Source organism: Mustela lutreola, chromosome 14, assembly GCF_030435805.1.
Source record: "Mustela lutreola isolate mMusLut2 chromosome 14, mMusLut2.pri, whole genome shotgun sequence".
NCBI classification, from domain to species: domain Eukaryota; kingdom Metazoa; phylum Chordata; class Mammalia; order Carnivora; family Mustelidae; genus Mustela; species Mustela lutreola.
The window spans coordinates 19656030-19672802 of record NC_081303.1 but is presented as its reverse complement, the minus strand read 5'-3'; the positions used below and the strand labels follow the sequence as shown (position 1 = coordinate 19672802).

The 16773-nt window shown below is 45.1% G+C and overlaps 1 long non-coding RNA gene across 1 annotated transcript; it reads left to right on the top strand.

Moving 5' to 3' along the window:
• The first annotated feature begins 15 nt into the window (after positions 1 to 15).
• Positions 16 to 7479, top strand: LOC131814675 (uncharacterized). Its single transcript, XR_009347416.1, has 2 exons — positions 16 to 671; positions 1583 to 7479. It is a non-coding gene; the product is annotated as an uncharacterized LOC131814675 (long non-coding RNA).
• The last annotated feature ends 9294 nt before the right edge of the window (positions 7480 to 16773 follow it).

The window sequence follows — 16773 nt, the reverse complement described above, 5'->3', positions numbered from 1 at the left end:
ATGCAGTTTTTTGGTTTGGGGGGTGGGGTTTAGAGGGAGAGAGAGTGGGGCGGGTGGGCAGAGGGAGAGGGAGAGAGGGTCTTAAGCAGGCTGCACACTCAGCACAGAGCCCTAGGAAAGGTGAGGCTCCATCTCAGGACCCTGAGAACATGACCTGAACCGAAATCCAGCTGGACACTTAACTGACTGAGCCACCCAGGCACCCCACTCTTCATGCAGTATTTTCAATATGTTCTCCGTTTTCCATGTTCTCACAGATGCTGTATTTTAACTAATAAACTTCTATTTTAATTAGTTTTGTCCTAATTCCATTTAGCAAGAACCGGAGCCTCAATCTCTGATTTCATTAGCCAAGCTCAATATATTGTTGGTCATAACTAAAAATTAATTGCCTAATTGAATTGGTAAGAGTCACTTTGGTCACCTGCACTGTAATTGTCCAGTCCCCTGTTTTGGAGGTACCCCAAATTAGCAGCTTGTCTTGGAGGACGATCTTGGCGTGCCCTCATTTTGATTTCAAAGCCAGTGAAGGATTCGAGTTTTTGCAGAAGAAATCCTAGGAGATAGGACATCTTTGAGATAACTGGGCTTGAGGAAATCCGAATCAAAATCATAGACCTGTGTGGATAAGGAACCAAGGCTCGGCTCGCCAGGCACGACGCCAACAACAGGTACTCCGCCGTGTTCTTTGCGTGTGACCCTCACACATGTGGGTGGGTTCGTATGGATCTGGAGAGACTCTAACTGCTATTGTCTACCTGTACTGTTTCCACTCCTTGTTGGCATTTTCCTGCTCTGCTTTCCTTTCCCGAATTATTTTCGCTGTTCATTCCTGCTGCTGCTGCCTTCCCACTCTCTTTCTTCTCTCTACTCCTGCGGCCTTGATTCCTCCATGCACCCGCACTCAGACTCATTGCTGCTGATCATGTATGTGGCTCTCAGACAGATTCGTTCAAGTAAGGCCCTACCCCAATTCTCCATCTGACTCGAAGTGTTTAAAAACCCTTTCTTTCTAAACCACAAAAATGCTGGGGTTTATTTCCATGGTTTGCTTTGGACAGAAATTGAGCAAATAACCCAAAATCTCAAACTTGATTTCTAAGTACATTTTTCCCCTTTAGATTTACAAATAACTTAACCTTAGAAACCAAAAAAGGTACAAAAAAGAGCACCAAGGTGACTGGGAATGGGAAGACGAACCCAATAAAGAAATTGATTTGGCTCTGAACATTTCCGACAGGGGTGCCCTACAATAAGGCTGCTTCTGTCCGTAATCCTGCCGGGGATCTTCCCTAACCCCATCTCCACTTCAGCCCGGTATCACTGATGGAGAAATATGTGAAAACCCCAGTTTCCAAAAGTCCGGAGCGCTAAAATGCAGGTGCTTCTCGAGCCAGGCTGGGACCCACAGAGGTACCACACAGCATCGGCCGCAAGGGGGCGCTACTTCCCCGCGGTGATGAGCCAACCACAGGCCACGTGGGCTCGAGCTTCCCCTCTCAACGTTTGTTTTCCTTCATTGATGTTACTTGGATGTTTAAGTAATAAACATAAATTATCTATGTTTACATCTCTTCTCTAGGAAACCGTTCCCTAAAGGCTGTCTGCATGAAAGACGAACTGAAGACTATCCGGCTCCTGCCCCACGTTTTAAGTCTCCCGTATTTTTCAGCCCAGCATCTAGCTCCTGCTCTAGAGCAACCAACCTCTTGAACTTTCCACCGGAAGGTGCAACCTTTCTGAGGTCACAGCTATGTCTTACTCCCCGCAACCCCCTGACATAGTCGATGCTCACCAAATATCTATTGTTTGCATCATATTGGTTGAGCAGAGTCATAGAAAGTATCCTGACTTACTTTTTTAATTAGGATTTTATTTATTTATTTATTTATTTATTTGTGAGAGAGAAAGAGCATGAGCGAGGTGAGGGACAGAGGGACAAGCAGGCTCCTCGTTGAGCGGGAAGCCCAATGTGGGGCTCGAAACTACTACTGCAGGGGAGACATGACCTGAGCCAAAGGTAGGTGCTTAACCCACCGAGACACCCAGGCAGATATCCTGATAAGATATCCTGAGTTCTAGCACAGGTCCTGGGGTGCCTGGATAGGATAATATATTTGAAGCACAAATGGAGAACTATGAAAAGAGTTAAATAATCCTCCTTGGATTCAAATAGCCTAGATCCAAGCACAATTTCAGTTGGCTTCAGTGTGGCCATGTAGGCCAAAAATTTGTCAGCCTTAGGCAGAAATTAGAGCCACGATGGGGAGCATGAGTGGTCTGGGTAGTGTGCGGGTTCGCAAGTCACCAGAGACAGTGGCTGAGGGACAGAATTCGAGCTCACGTCTGGCCAGTAGTGGCATCCAGGAAGTTTACATGGAACAGCTTTCATTATTCTGTGGCATCCTTGAAGGTCCCAGACGTGTCCCAACACTTATTTCCCTTAAAGGTAAAGAAAGGTGGTTTCTGATCTTTGGCAATTACAAACAATCTACAAAACAATGCTACCAACAATGCTACAACAAATCACTAAAAATTATTACGCCACCTTTCTTGACTCTACTTATGGGTTCCTTAGAATATTTAAGACACAATCATTATCTTTCAGAAGCTTCATTCTAGGGAATGGACACCATAAGCAGCCTGCAATTCTATAGGAAACAAGCTAGAATACAGAAAGGAATAAAGTCATGTTGAATACTGAATGGGGAGCAATTACCTCTCCAAGAGTGTATGACAGGGAAAAGCTGCAAGAATATAACCTTTTCACCAGGCTTGCAGGCTGTATAAGAGTTTGCCAGATAGACAAGAGCAGAAAGGAATGCCAGGCAGAGGGAACAGTACAGTATCAGAAACCACCCAATTACCATTCCAGAATCTTGTTCATTCTTGGTATTGAGTCAAGTTAATTAACTGATACCATTGTACCACCAAGTGATTTGAGTACTGGTTCCAAATTTTCTTGGTCCTCAGATAGAAAGCAAAAGATTTCCTTAACTTCTATGTCATTCCCAGTGTTGATTCTAGCCAGAGGGAAAACATCTGCTGTGGAGACAAAGCCACTTATAAAAGACATGGTACAGCTGTTGGTCCAAGAAATATATACACAGGGCACATGCTGACTAATGGTCACTCTGGAGTGCTGTGCTGAGTAGGACATGTCGGGCACCAGCAGGAAGGCAGACCATGGTAATTAGTGATGTTTGCAGTGGGTTTTGGAGGGGTAGAATGATGGCACACATGCTACTCAATTGCATTCAACACCCTAAGTTATTTGCCCCTGACCTCTGTCTACCAACTGAAACTAGGACTGTCTCATAGCACAACTCCAAGGGTCCCCATTCATGCCATGCAGTCATGTTCTCAGGGGGGCCACTCATAGGAACTGTGTAAATGGTGCCCCTTGGTGCCATACAACATGACAGTAACTAAAGTTCTGCTTAACTTGACATGCTAACCCCCTAAAACACATGCCTGCATTTCTCTGTAGGTCTGCACTATTCTTGGCTTTATTACCAACCAGACTCCTCTCCGTGTTCATCAGAAGCCCCCTATTGTTTTCCATCTTGAAGTTCAGACACCCAGACAAAAACTGACTTCTCGTTTTCAGTTCCACTTCCAAAGTCCCAGAGAAGGATTCTAATTGGTCCAGCTTGAGTCAAGAATCAACCTCTAGACCAATCAGCTGTGAAGAGTAGGAAGGATCATGCTTTACTAATACGGAAACTTGTTGTAACTCAAGTTCTTAGAAACAGGAGATTCTTATGTCACAAACTAATAAATGTCTATTTCATATACAGGTTCTTCCAGGGCAGGATCCATGGATTACTTATGTTTGATCAGCTTATAAAACTTGTATGTAATTGGGTCCTTCATATATTTCACTGAAGGACCAGGTACTTTTTGCTGAATGATGAATGAATATATGTATTATTATCTCCATTTTTTACATTTTTTATTATTTTTTAAAGATTTTATTTATTTGTCAGAGAGAGAGAGTACACAAAGGAGAGCATGAACCAGGGACGGGGAGAGAGAAGCAGGCTCCCTATCAACTGTCGAGCAAGGAGCCCAATGTGGGACTTGATCCCAGGACCCTGGGATCATGCCCTGAGTGGAAGGCAGATGCTTAACTGACTAAGCCACCCAAGTGGCCCTATTGTCTCCATTTTAATAAGGTTAGCTCAGTTAATTATATTGCCTGAAGAAATATAGACATTATAGGATCAACTAGAATTTCAGTGTCTGGTTATAAACAAGACTTTTTCCACTACATGAAGGAGTACAAATGGAGTCTTAAAAGAGATGTAGGTGATATGGCATAATCAAATAAGCTTTTGCTTTGGAACAAACAGACCCAGCACGCTCTTTAGTCTTTGTCAAGTTGCTTTACCTTTTCTGAGCCTGTATATTCTTCAGCAAAGTGACAACGATGTCATCTACAGCACAAAGTTGTTATGAAGCATAAACCCGTAAAGAATGTCAAATGTCTGGCATATCAGATTTTCGAGAAATATTAATTAGAGTTCCTTTTTGTACTAACTGTCTTTTTTGGAGTTGTTTCTTAATTTTCCAGCCATCTTTTACGTCTGCGTGCCATCCTATTTGACTCTACCATGGTTTATTTTGTTAGCAGGTAGACTCTGAGAGACCAAGCATTATGTCTATACAACTTACTCTTTTTAAAGAATACCAAGAAGGCCAACTGTGCTTAGGAAATGTAAGCATACCATTTGATGGTGACAATGCCTGGATTACTGAAACAGCCTTCAACTGGTGCCACACAGACACTCTCCATTCCATCTCTACACAGCCAAAATTTTTTTCCAAATCAAAGATTTGAAAATCAAAATCCTATTATAGTTCTCTACTTCTTAAAATGCTTCAAATTCCTCCCATTGCTTTTAGTATGACACCCAAAGTCCTTAGTATGGCCACAAAACTCTATGTCTCCTCAGTCTCTCAGCCTTAGCCACAGGGGCCTCCCCTCAGTGCCTCCACCATGCTCCCTCAGCACAGGGCGTTTGTACACACTGCTTCCCCTGCCCAGATGCTCTTCCCCTCTCCCTCCCTGTCACCTAACTCCTCATTTAGTGTGCTTCCTCAGGAAAATCTTTCCACATCTTATTTGATCTAAATTAGGTCCCCCTCATAGCCGAGAGTAGCTATAGTCCTTTTTCTGTGCAGCACTTGGCACTCTGGTAACTTACATTTATTTATCTGATCATTTGATTACCTGTATCACTACTAAATAAATGGTCCACTCCATGAAAACAGGCGCTGTGTCTCCTTTTGCTCACCACACTTCTCCCATGACTAGCACAGTGAGATGATGTACTGCAGAGGTACAGAAAATATTGAAGAAATGTATGTTGTACAATAAAAATAACCAAAAACTTATTTCTTATTGCTGTACAACCAACTGTACAGAGAGCTCTAAATTATACTGTTTAGAGCTGTACAACTCTAAAACATAGTAGTTTTGAACAATAAGAATCGTTTATTACCTCTCAGAGTTTCTGAAGTTCAGGAATTTGGAGGTGACTTCCTGAGTATCTTTTGCTTTGAATCTTTCATGAGGTTGTAGTCGGAAGTCAGTGGGGGCTACAGTCATCTGAAGGCTTGTTTGAGGCTGGAGATCTTCCCAAGAGCCTGGAAGTTTCACTGGCTCTTGGGAAGAAGCCTCAGTTCTTCTCCACCTAGGCCTCTCCATGGAGTTTCTTGAGCATCCTCAAGACATGGCAGCTGGCTTCTACCAGGGAAAACTATCCAAGTCTGCAATTTTATGGCTTAACATTGGAAGGCACAGACAGTCATATGTACAGTAATCTTATGGTCACACAGGTCAGCTCTGATTCTTGGTAGGACTACACAAAGACATGAAAACCAGCAGGCATGGTTGACTGGAAGCCATCTTGGGGATGGGTTACCATAAAGGACTCTGTTTAACTCTTGTATCTTCATACCCTTGATGTATGGAAAACATTTGTACAAAGAAAGCAGAGCATTCTTCCCTGAGGCACCTCTACCTCCCTGGGAATTATACTGGGTTTCTAAATTCAGAAACTCCAGTGAAAGTCTCAAAAAATAACTTTCTTATACACAATTAATTAATAAGTTACTGTTTCTCAAAGCCTCTGACCCATTCAAGTAACTAGGAGGTCACATTCATTTTCCTATTCTATCACTTACATACTGCTTCAGAACAAATTACCACAAAACTTAGAGGCTTAAAACACACATTTATCATCTCACTCTTACTATGGGTCAAGAATTTGGGCATAACTGAGCTGTGCCTTCTGGCCCAGGGTCTCTCTTAGGCTGTGATCACAGTGTGGGGCAGGAGCCATACACATCTCAAGGTTCAGCTAAGGCTGGATCCCTTCTGCACCCTGCTTAGACTAAGGGCCTCAGTTTCTCAACTGCTGTTCCCCAGAGGCTCTTGGCCACATGGCTGCTCAGTAGTGTAGCTCACAACACAGCAGCTGGTGTCATCAAAATGAGCAAGGGAGAGGAAGTGAGAGAATGCTAGTAAGACAGAAATCACAGCCTTTTGTTACCTAATCTTGGAAGTAACATCCCATTACTTTTGAAGTAACATCCCCACTCTCTCTCTTTTTTTAAAAAGTGTTTGTAGCTTATTTTTTTATTGCTATTTTTTTTAATTTGCTGTATTCTCTTCATTAGACACAAGGCAGTAGATCCAGTCCGCATTCAAGGACAGGGGCTCACGCAAGCGTGTAAATACTATGAAGCTGGGGTCATTGAGACCCCGTGGCTGCCTACCACCCCCAGTAACATCCCGGAGTTAGGGGAGTGTCTCTCTGCTTAGCAGAGACTTCCACTGCCCATCCCAACCCACTCTATAGATAGCCTAACCTCGGGTTTCTGGAAGCAGTCATGGGAAAAATTCTCTATATTCTCACCAATTTCAAGAATTCATCTCTTTTTTAAGAAAAACAAAACAAAACCCTACAGTTTTTCTGATTTCAAAAGTGAGACAAACTTGCAGTGCCTAGCTTTCTCAGTCGGTGGAACATGCCAATCTTGATCTTGGGGTTATGAGTTCGAACACCACATGTGGTGTGGAGTTTACTTAAAATAAAAAATTAAAAAAAAATTTTTTTAAAGCAACACAAGCTCATTTTAAGATTCTGACAATACTGAAATATAAAACTATAAATAAAAGTTCCCTAGCTTTCCTCCCACATCTCAGAGATAACTTAGCAATGTTAATACTGTGCTATACACGTCCATCCCTTTTTCCATTACATGTGCTAATATCATATTCTTATTAATTTATCAAAAAGTTATCAAACGTGGGATGCCTGGGTGGCTCAGTCGGTTAAGCTGCTGCCTTTGGCTCAGGTCATGATCCCAGGGCTCCTTGCTCAGCGGGGAGCCTGCTTCTCTCTCTGTCTCTGCTTGCGCTCTCGCTCTCTGACAAATAAATAAATAAATAAAATCTTTTTTTAAAAAGAGGTATCAAACCCTTCTTTAGGTTTTTGTTTTGCTTTGTGTTGTTTTATTTAACAGGGTAGCTTGGCCATCTTTCAGTATCAGAAAATGTATCTATAGCATTCCGTTCCTATACACACACAAAATGATCCATTTAATCATTCCCTTATTGGCAGTCACTTAGATTTTTAAAAAAATTATTACCTGTTATAAACATTGCTGCAGTGCGCATATATGTGTGCAGAACAGGTTTCTAGGAGCAGAAAGCTGAATCAAAGGGTATTACAAGTATATTACAAAGTGTTGTCCAGAGAGGTTGTCCCAATTGCAACTTTTCCAGAACTGAAGGTACTTGTCAGAGTAAAGTCCCTGGATGAACAGGTCTATTGCCTTTCAAGGGGATCCAAGGCCCTGTTAATTATGAGGACAGCTAAAAAGCAGTAGAGGCAGAATTCCTCTGTCCAAGGCCAGGGCTGTCACAACAACAACCAAACTCAGATTAATTCTCAGCTGACTCTGGTTCTGACGCTGCTTCATGTCTGCGCTAGTAGTTGACCAAGAAATGAGGCTGTGTGGGCTGAGCCCACATCGCATGCAGTGTGACTCTGAGACGCCCCCACAAGACCCAGTTCGTCATCTGGAGCAGACATTCACATGACTGATGGGTCGACCACACTCCCACCAGTTGTAGAGGACAACTGGTGACAGGGGGGACCCTGCTGGGCCTCTGGGCAGGGAAGGTCCCATGATAGAGCCTTTCTGATCCAGCAACTTGAGCTGGGGCGGGAGGAACTGAGGAATTCAAAAGCCACAAACTCCTGTAAACAACCAGCACCCAAAGGCAGGCCATTTTGTGTGCAAAGTCAGGCTCTATCTGTCCTCGTTCTAAGACTGCTCTTGTGATCTCCTATAAAATGGAAGCTCTCTAGGAGTGATGACATTCGTGTGTAACACAGCTAATAATTCACAGAGTCGTGTACTTAAGACGTATGCATTTTACTACATGTAAATTATACTTCAAAAGCAAGAAGGGAGGGAGGGATCATAAAAGAAAGAAAAAAAAGGGAAGAGAAGGAAAAGGAGGGGCAGGAGGGGACAGGGTTCTGTCACAGTGTGTTCTGTCCCCACCCAAACACACCTCTTCCCAGGAGGCTGAGAGAACAAAGGACCTGTGGACCTTCTGCCCTGTGTTCCAGCCTGTACCAAGTGAGCCACTCGTGTTGGCCCCAAGCCCTTTGCTCAACAATGTTGCATCCATTGTAACTAGTCAATAGTACAAGAGATGGAATAACTGAGAAAGAGCATCTGCACAATAATGGCGTTTGGTGACATAACACTATGCAGTATTCATGGGTGATTCCTCTCCTCACTCTCCCTTTGCCTCGGTGACCTTTCCCCCATTCCTGTGGAGAAGCAGGAAGCTCCCCTTTATCCCGGAGGAGGCTTGTTCTGGGAGAGCCAGAGAAGAGAGCAGATTGTTGGCTTCTAAATTCAAAAGGAGTCCTCCTAGGTAACACTGAAAGGTAGATGGAGGGTTGGAGAATGTTGGCCAAGCCAGACTCCTGCACTCTCCATCTTCCTTCTTCCAACTGCCCCCTTCCCAGCTGCCCCCTCCCCACCCCTGAGAAGACAGACAAGGGAGAGTCAGGATGAATGGGGAACTTCCTGAAGGCCATGGCCTCTCAGAAGTCATCAGCTTCAGAGGAGAAAACAACAGGCCCCCTAGAAAAGTTTGGGAATTTCAGAGTAAGAGAACTTGAGTGGGTTTAAATCCGAGGTGTCTGAGTATGCTTGGAACGGAATAAGATTGTTTTCTGCCACCAGAAGGAAAAAGGAACTAAAAATAAAGAGTTGGGGAAAAATGTAGATTTATTTATTTATTTATTTTGCATATCTGTATTAGTGGGAAAATGCACATTTGCCACAAAAGCACAATTCTCTGGAGGGGATGTTTCTGCTTGTATTCCGTATCACTCTTATCACAGAGATGCCTTTTCCAAGTCTAGAAATCACATCTGTGACCTAACTGGGACAGCCAAGAGAAGAAAAAAAGAGAGAGAAAGAGAAAGTTATGGCTCAGCTCTTGTCATCTAGAGATTTTCATCCCGAGTGTCAGCTCAGACACTGAATGGGAAAAGAGAAGGTATTAGATTTCCCCCTCTCCCTTTGCCAAGAAAGAAAACTCTTTCCCAGGCCCCTGTGCCCAGGCCTGCCCTAATTTGTTTCCCAAATTAGGAAAAGAAAACCACATGATGAGGCTAATTTCACACCCATTTGTACTTCCCCACCCCTGCATGTGACTCAGCAGATACCCAGGGGCTGGGTGAGGGAGGGAGGGTCCAGTTTCTTTAACCACTACAACCTGATGGTCAGCTACGGCACAAGCAGAAAGAGATGCTTTGAACAAAGGCTTCCTCCAGCCCGGATCCACGACCTGGACACCTGGACCACTTCCCTCCCTCCCCTCCCCATTCTCAGCCCCTTTGGCCTCCCCCAGAAGGGGAGAGAAATGGCCCCCTTGTTCACACTGGGCATGCGTGGTTCAGTTCTAACAGCTGAGCCCTGGGATCAGTTGACCAAAGGTAACAGGTGGGGTTTTGTGTTTTTTTTTTTTTAAGTTTCCAGAGAGCAAATGAATCTAAGATGCTCTGCTTTTAGCTCCCCAAATGGGTGCTTAGTGAACGGAAGCATGGAGTAATCAGCTGAAGTGCAGAAACCCCAACGTGGGTGCTTAGATGGTTGGGAAATCGTTTCTAAAGCAAGAGCAATAACAATAACCAATCAAATTCTGGCTCCGGATTTAGCAAACCGGACCCAGAAGAGCGGTTTAAGGTCTAGACAGGTGTTGTAGTTTCACACACTGCAAGAAACACTGAAAATCTTACCGAAAGCCAGACGGCTGAAAGACAGCCAAAAAAAGGGAAAGGAATCCCTTCAGTTCTCCGAAGATAGTGCATCGGGATTGCCAATATGCTGGAACACTTTAATTTGGGAAGAAGGCAGAATTCATTTGCATATATATGTTCAAAGTCCTAAGAATGTAAGCATAAGTCTTTTTCACCTTCTGGAAATGATGTCTGGCCCACACAACGGACAGCTGATTTTCCTTTGGCCCGGTATTGGCCCTGATCATCTTACCCAGCATGTCTCCAACTGCACAGAAGTGTTTTCAGGGCAAGGACCTTGACCTTGCCTCTGTTTGCAGGGCCCCCAGAGTATGTAGACTAAGGGCTTTGTAATTATGTGAGGATGACTTAATTAAGCCTGACATCAACCCTGGATTTCAGTTCTTTTCTTTTTCTTGGTTAAGACAACAAGTACGAAGACTGATAAGAACACCATCATCACGTAGTTTAGAAGACAGTGAGTTTGGAGATACAGCACTGTGATGCTGCCTGAACAGAATGAAAGGGAATTGTTGGACCCTGAATAGCTAAATTTAAAATGTGCACATTTGACAATAACAAATGACAATAGCAAAGAGCCAATTTGTTTTAATCATTTTCCTAGAATGGAGCAGAAAGCACCTGATTTTTAAAGCTACTTCATGGTCAACTAAACACATTTCTTATTCCTCAGAACACTGTCTTGGGGTTTAAAAAAAAAAAAAAAAAAGCCCTCTGCAAAATGACACTTCCTGTTTGTGGACTGTTGGGTGCTCTGCCTCAGGCGTGGTAAGCAGGGCCCTGCCGGTTTCCTGGGTCTTCCGACTGGCACCCTGGTTGCTATAGAGATCCCAGGAGCAGGATTCAGAGTTGTCAGAGGAGTCTCAGCTTGAAGCTGAAAAAGAGCTCACTGGGAGCCTCAGCAGACAAACATGAATTTTTCCAGGACTAAAATGAAAGCCCCAGGGAGCAAAGATTTACCTGCTTGTTCCCCAGGCAGAGAAAATCTGGTTGTTCATGAGCGCGGTTGCCTTGTGACATTGGCAAATGCCCTTAGCTGTCCTTCCTTTGTAGCTCTGCAAACAGGCCCAGGAAAGCTAGGGTCCGTCAAACCCGGATCCCACTGGCTGGAGCCCTGCCCTCCCTGCTCCCCTTTCTGTCGAGGTGCCTCAGCCTGAGGCAAACAAGAATTCTGGGACTGCTTGGGTGGCCCTGTGGGATTCTAGAAGTTACCTGGGCCGGGGGCCATGATGAAGGGGATGGCGGGACTGCAGGCTCACTCCCTTCAGCTCAAACACGCTCCAGGCTGAGCTTCAGGCTCTCGCACCACCCCTGACAGAAGAACAACACAGCACTAGGCCAGGGGTTCCAGATGCCAACTATCTCAGATGTCTTTTTTACAGTGCTGTCTGCTTTTGTATGTATTTTGATATGTATTTACTTTGATAGAAATTTGTTTGAGGTCACAGGGGGAGGAAAGAGGTCTAGTATATTTAAGCTTTCCAAAAGTCAGGACGGCAAAGCCATGCTGCAGGGTGTCCTAGCCCAGCCTTGTGCTGGTGGAAGCCCCTACCTCCCCCAGCCTCCTCTGCCACCACTGCAGAGGTCCCGCCTTACTCCCCTCTGCCCTTGGACCCCAAGGGCCCAGCTGTTTCTTACACAGCTTGCTTCTCCCATAATCAGTTCCATATGAGGGGACTCCATTTCTGATGGATGACGGGTCCAAGACCAGTGATTTTAGAGCAGGAAATGGCAGCTTTTGTATTCGTGGCAGTGAAGGGCTTGAGTCTATCAGACCATGGGGCACCTGGGTGGCTCAGTGGGTTAAGCCTCTGCCTTCAGCTTAGGTCATGGTCTCAGGGTCCTTGGATCGAGCCCCGCATTGTGCTCTCTGCTCAGTGGGGAGCCTGCTTCCCCTTCTGTCTCTGCCTGCCACTCTGCTTACTTGTGATCTCTCTGTCAAATAAATAAATAAAATCTTTAAAAAAAAATTTAAAAAGACCATGGGCCAGAATTTCAGGAGAACTCGAAAGGTCAAATCATTCTCTGCCTCAAAGCAGAGGAGAGCACGATCCCTAAAACCAAAGGTCCCTGTTTTGATTTGTTTTTTAATTTAAAAGGTTTCCAGGGACGCCTGGATGCCTCAGTTGACTGAGCATCTGACTCTTGATTTCAGCTCAGGTCACAATCTCTTGGTTGTGGGACTGAGCTCTGTGTTGGGTTCCACGCTCAGCGGGGACTCTGCCTGAGTTTCTCTCCCTCTGCCCCTTCCCCTACTTGTACAAGATCTCTCTAAAGAAATAAATAAATCTTAAAAACAACAAAACAAAAACAACAAAAACAAAAACAAAAAACTTACAGCTGAGATATCTTTGAGACACTTTGGATCCTGGGCAAGCAAAAATTTGCCAAAGCATAACCAGAACAGGTGAAATGCCTCTGACGTGTCAGCTTCCTGTTTCCTCTTCCTTATGGAGCATACGTTTGCTCCATAAGGTCAGGACAGACCCTAGGTGTGATCCAGATCATTTATGAGCTCTGTAACCTTGAACATGTCGCTTAAGCGAAGACTCTGCTTCTGTCACTATCAATGGGCACGTGTAAGGAGTAAATGAAATGAGGCACATCCAGTGTTGAAAGCTTGCCTGGCAGACAGTCAGGGCTCCTCAGAGATGCACTGATGTGATTGTGTTAGTTGCCAGCCCTCCTTCTAGTCCCTCAAGGATCTCCAGCCTTTGCAACTACGGCCATTGGATACATACTGGTCCTCGAGGGGGGAAGCTTACAAGTATGGGCTTGCACTCATCTTCAAAGCACCTTGATAGCAAATAGGTAGGAAGGCTTTAGGGGAAGAGGCTGAAAGAAGAGAGGCTGGGCGGTTCTGCTAATTTTTGATGATTGTCTGAGGACTCTCTACTCCCTGTGGGTCACTGGCTTCAGCCCTGTTCCCTAACCTTCTCGAAGATAACGTGGGAACCCCGGGAGATCCCCTGTACTCCTTACTAAACATACACTTACTAGGGGAGGAGTCGTGTTGGTTGGCAGTAGTCATTACTTCCCTTCCTTCTGCATCCTTTGAGACATGTCTGTCCTTTAAACTTTGTGTCTGGAGGAGGGGAAGTGCCTGGGGAAAAGGTCTGGAAACCATTTGCCTCAGATCTCAACCCTTGGCAACCCCTGGAGAAGACCTGAGTCTCTGCTACCAGACGCCGACCTCTTCTCCAGGACCCTAGCCGTTTCTTTGTCTCAGCTGGTGAACTTGGTGGAAATGAGTTGAGCAGTAGCCTAATGTAGCTGCTCAGTTTTGCTCAGGAAGAAGGCTGCTAGAGTTTATGCAGAAAGGAGAAGAAAAGCATTTCATCAGTGGAAAGGAGTTACTACAGACTGACCAAGATTTCAGAAAGACTGCTGAACCCCCAGGGGGTCCGAGACCAGTGAAAGGAAGACACAGAGGTGAAAGGGTGAGGGCCACAGCCCAAGGACACTCTCCCTTCCCCCGTCCCTCCCCTACCTGTTCAGAATATCACACCCACTACAGGTGGGGCCCCCCTTCTTCCTTTTCAGAGGCTCCCTCTTTATTCCCTCACTTCCCACTGACCCCTCAGCTCCTCACGACCTGACTTCTGCCTCCCCTATGCACTCCCAGCTCTGCTGATGCCCCTGCCTTGGCCTCCTGTCTCCACCGCTCCACATCTCCTGACGTGTGTCAGCATCACCTTTGCTCTCCCTGGTCTCTCTGAACATGTTCTTACCGACCTTCCTCAGCTCCACCTGCCTTAGCTAGGAATTCCCTAAAGTTCAGTATTTTTTTTTTTTTAAGATTTCATTTATTCAGGGGTGCCTGGGTGGCTCAGTTGGTTAAGCCACTGCTTTCATCTCAAGTCGTGATTCCAGGGTCCTGGAATCTAGCCCCACATGGGGCTCCTTGCTGAGCAGGGAGCCTGCTTCTCCCCTGCCTGTGCTTGTTTTCTTCCTGTCTCTCCATCTCTCCCCCTCTCCCTACCTCTCTGTCAAAAAATTTTTTTTCATTTATTCATTTGAGAGAGAGAGGAAAAGCACACAAGGGAGAGTAAGAGGGAGAAGTAGACTCCCCTGCCAAGCAGAGAGCCTGACACAGGGCCTGAACCCAGGACATCGAGATCAGGACCTGAACTGAAGGCAGATGCCCAAACAACTGAGCCACCCAGGCGCATTGCCCCCCACCCCCCGTCAATCTTGGTTTTCATAAGGCCATATCGGCCCATCTCAGCCTAGGCTCTGGAGAGACAAAACAATCAGAAGCATCATCTGAGAGTGATTTGTATAAAGCCTTGGAAGTGCAGGGATTGCCACCCCATTTCCTCCACCTCCTGTGGCAGCCTCCCAGCCTCTCCAGCTGGAAACACTAGGGGATCCTTTATCTTTGATCCCTCCTCTCCTTTTTCTCCACGCGCAAGATCATCATGTCTTTGGCGTTGCTTCACACCCTTCCTGTCTTCTGGCAGCTGCCTCAATGTTATTATTCCTTGCCTGAAACACTGCAGTAACTTCTTAATATGTCTTAATATGCTTCCTTGCCCTACTAGGAACCACTTCTCCAGCCTTCAAAACACCTTATTTCCCGGTCTTCCTTCCATAATTCTAATGCCCCAGTGGGTAGGGATGTAAGGAGAGGGCAAGAGAGCGTCTGAAAGACCCTTGGCCATAAGGAATAGATGCCTCACTTATAGCTTCTAAGTGGACAATCCAAAAAGGTAGAGAAGGAAGTATGAAAAACTCTGTTTTGTGGAAAATCTCAATAGGTTCTCAAGCAGGAAGTCCAGTATTTTGTGTAAAAGGGAACTTCCATAGCAATAACTCTGGACAGAAGGTCATGCCTGTTATGGATTTAATTGCATCTCACTGTAATAAACCATTCTTCAAGTTTTTACGTGCTAAGAATTCTGAGGGGAAAATGGCTACAGAGCCGAGAGCAGGCAAATCAAGAGCTAAGAGAAATTTGCTCAGAGCTTGGACAGAAGTGGAACTGAGTATTCAAGGGTCCCAGTGGGGAGGTAGTGCCCAGTGTGCTCTGAGACTACTGCTCCAATTGGCCTGGAGTGGGCGGTGGGAATGCCAGGACAGAGGATCAGCACCCCACGAAGTAAACAGACTTTTCATTCTTTTCTCATGAATTTGGAAGCCGAAAGAACATCACTGCATGTTAGCTGCTGCTTGGCACTTCTATAAGGCATTCCATTTCAGACTCGGGACAAACCAGCAAGTCAGGCACTGTTCTTAGAACCATTTTGCAGAGGAGGAAAAGAAGCTCTTGAGAACTGGGGCGATTTATGAAAGTTTTCTTAAATCAGACCTGACAGACCCAGGATTTGAATCCAGGATTTCTGACCCCACAATATTTTTTTGGTTGAAACACAGGTTGAAACCTGGAGTGGTTCCACGGAACTCAGGGGTATGCACGGGGACAGAAGTCATTGAGCCACCTCCAAATGCTGGCTCTGACCAGTTAAGGCTCCCTGGAAAACCAAGCAGAACTTGGACCCAGCCTCCCAAAGGCTCACCCCTAGAGTGATGCTACATCTGTGATAGATGTAGGACTATGACAGAAAGGGTCAGCAGAAGGGCCCCAGACCACAGTACAGGTGGCCCGGTTAGCCTCATAGATGGGAGTGGGCCCAAGGGAGTGGGCTTTCAGGAGTAATAGGGGACAGTCTGTTGAGATAGCAGTAGGAGGGAGGAGACCATTCATGCCTGACATTATTTACGGGATGGGTTACAGAGTTTGCAGAATCCTCTGAAAATGTGGTCTCTTGTTCAGAATTATTAAGAATTTCAAAATGATGACAGAGGGGAGCGAAACCAAGCATGGAGAACTTCTAAGCCTAGGACTTCTAGATGCCATATAATGTGTGTGTGTGTGTGTGTGTGTGTGTGTGTGTGTGTGTGTGTCTAGAGGAGAGTGTTGAAAGGGAGAAGTGCTAGGCAGAACCAAGATTCTGACTTCTCTATCTTCCCCCAGTTCATTCCAAATAGCTGAATTATAGCAGCCACCATGCAACAAATAGGTCCTATATTCAAGCAAATGACTGTATTATTATTCCTACTTTCCCACATGGGCAATATGAGGTTGCAAGAGGCTGTAAGACCCACAGCCAGTGAGAGGAAAGTCAACATTCAAACCCAGGTTTTTGGACTCTGAAGCTTTCCCTTCTTCTGCACATTTTCTCCACCTTCAAACCCTGCATAAAATGGAGATCTTAGCAGCTTCAAGTAGGGAAGATGGAAGTTCCATACCAGATGAGTATTTCCCAAACTCTGGCCCTGTGTATATATCACTTTCAAATTTTTAGTGATATTTTCAATTCACCTTCAATTCAATTTACTTAGTATTTTTCTTTCATTAATTCACTTAAAAATGTTTAGTTTCATTATAAAATATAATAACTATGAA